This window comes from Myotis nattereri (assembly GCF_964212035.1).
Source record: "Myotis nattereri genome assembly, chromosome: 3".
Taxonomy (NCBI): domain Eukaryota; kingdom Metazoa; phylum Chordata; class Mammalia; order Chiroptera; family Vespertilionidae; genus Myotis; species Myotis nattereri.
The window spans coordinates 207408503-207411249 of NC_138077.1; positions in this window are offsets into that span (position 1 = coordinate 207408503).

Consider the following 2747-nt stretch of genomic DNA (forward strand, 5'->3'; position numbering starts at 1 on the left):
CAGGCACCTCTGCAGGGCAGTGGCCAGGGGGGTGAGGGACAGGGCAGCGGGAGCTACTTTCCCAAGGAGGGGACCTCACCAGCTGTGTGTATCTTTGGGCCCCTCCTAGAGGCCCCGTGGGTTCAGGGCTTTATCCCGCCTGCTCTGTGGCTTTTGTGGTGGGAAGATCGGTTTCCAGTCACCCCCTACCGGTTCCCCCTCCACTCCCTGGAGCCGTTCCCACCTGTTAGCAGCCCTCTCTCCTTGCAGGACCACGACACGTGTGTGCACATATGCGTGAGCATATATGTGTGCTACGTGGTTTGGTGGGGTTGAGGATGGGGCAGGAATAGGCACCAGGGCCCCCAAGGCCCACGTGCCTGTGAAGTGCTGTCCAGAGGCCGTGTCCCAGGAAGCAGACAGGGCCGCGTGGTGTCGCTTAACAGCTCAGCCCTGACAGCCCCAGCTCTCCGCCCAGCTGCTGTCTCCCCGCTGGGCTAAGCTGTGCTGCTCTGCCCAGCTGGAGGCTGAGTGAGAGGGTGGCATGCCTGGAGTCGTGGCCTAGGAAACAGGAGGCCTGGTCCTCACCCAGCCCGCTGTGTAGCTTTGACTGGGTCCCGTCCCTTCCCTGGGCCTCTGTTTCCCTACGTGTTGAGGGACGGGTCTCATGGATATGGTGACCCCCTACAGTGGGGTCTCACTCTGGGCTGAAGAAGCCGACAAGGACTCTTGGGGTTCCTGGAGGACTGTCATTTTTCCACCATGGCCTGACCCCCGGAGATGCCCCCAAGCTTACTGGCCTCCTCTCCTGTCTCTTCCAGTTGTTTTGCTGGACTTTGCTGCAGCGAACGGGGAACTCGGCTGGCTCACGCACCCGTATGGCAAAGGGGTAAGCCTTCGGGGTCGGGCGGGGGCATGGGAATGGGGGCGCTGAGACCCAGGGAGGACGGGGCCAGTCTAGATCAAACAGCTCAGCCAGGGTTCATACCTCGTGTCCTGCTTCTCACGCCAGCTTACAGGTAGACATCCCAGGGTGGGCTGGGGATTGGGAGGTGATAGGGAGGGACCTGAAAGGTGGAAGGAGCTGGGAGACAGCTGAAGGCCCTGGCAGAGCAGGGACCCATGGGAGTTCCCTTTAGCCTAAGGCTGGGAGGGGTGGTGGCAGCCACCCTGGGCTTGGATACCCCCAGGGGCTGGTGGTCAGGGGGACTATCTTGGGAGGGAAGGGGTTAAAGGCTCCCCCTGTCTTCCAGGTCCCAGCCCAGGAGGTGCGGGGTGAGGGAGAGACAGGGAACAGTGGCTCCCAGGTGCCCGCAGCCCCCAGCCTGGGAAAAGGATCAAGTTCCTCGCTGCTCCCCCAGCTGTTGCTTCCCCTTCCTGCTCGGGGCTGCGTTTGTTTTGCCTCATCCCCATCCAAGTTGTCTCCCCTCTGCCCTGGCCTGTTATGACCCAGTCTGGAGGGAAAGATGCTGGGGTCCTTTCTCCAGCCTTGTGCGTCACTACCATGTGGCCTTGAAGATATTGCTGCTCACTGGGCCTCCGTCTGCCCTGCTGTACCATGGGCCCTTGCTGAGTTTGTCCTGGGGCCCTGAGCCATGGAGAAGTGTGTCTCTAAGGGGCTCGTTGGGACAGCTCCCACTGCTGGAGAGATCTGCGTGAGTTAGGTGCTTGTCCCTGGTCACCTTAGCTTTGAGGAGGCCTGGATGACAGCTCTAGCGGATTTCCTGGATCCTGGAATGTCCAGCTGGGAGGCATCTCAGATCATTTCACCTAACCCAGTCATTATACAGAGTGGGAACCTGAGGCCCAAGGGCATTCGAGGCCTTGGATTTTGTCACATAGTGCGGCCAGGCTTCTTTCCTCAGCCCCTCTGCTTTCATTCATGCATGCACTCATTCATCCAACAAGTACTTCCCTGAGTACCTACTCTGTTCCAGGTAGGCCCCGTGCATACAGAAATGCATTAGACCGAGTCCCTACCCCAAGGAGCTCAGAATCTAGTGTGGGAGCCAGATGTAGGTGTTACCACGGAGGTGCCAAGTACTTCGACACGGGCGACATGAGACTGGGGGCCAGAGAGGGGCATGTGGCCCAACCTTGGCCCAACCTGGGAAGTCTTCCTGGAGGAGGCCAAGCTATGTTCCTTCCTGGAGGAGGGAAGAAGATGCGCTCGTCTGTCCCAAAGCCAAAGTCTAAATGATGGGAGATCACCCATTGTTTCTGACCCAGCCTCTTCCCCTGCCACTCACATGCGCACACAGGGAATAATGATGATGATGATGATGGTGGTGATAATGCTGATGACACCAGCTGTTGTATGACAGCTCTTTCATCTTACCCTGCCAGGCAGTGTGCTCAGCAGTTTGTAGACATTCTGTCATTTATCCTGACAGCAGTGCTGTGGGCTAGATGTTGTCCCCAGTCTGCAGATGTAGACGTGGAGGCCTGGAGAGCTTCAGTGCTCCACCTGCGGTCACATGGAGTCCTCCTCCTCCCCGCCCCAGACCACAGTCTAATATAGAGGTTCAGCCCCCTGACATTGGGATCAGAAACAACAGGGACAGCTCCCGGCTCACTGGGTACTTCTAGTGCGTGGGGGTGACACGAAGCTCCTCTCTGGGCCTCAGTTTCCCTGTAGAATGAGGATAGCAAGAACTGAAAGGTGTCTTCCTGGTGCCCAGGGCTGCCACCTGGGCATTGCCTCTGGGCCTCAGTACCCCCCCCTCCCCCCCGAGGGCGTACCCACACTAACTTGCTGGCCCCCACAG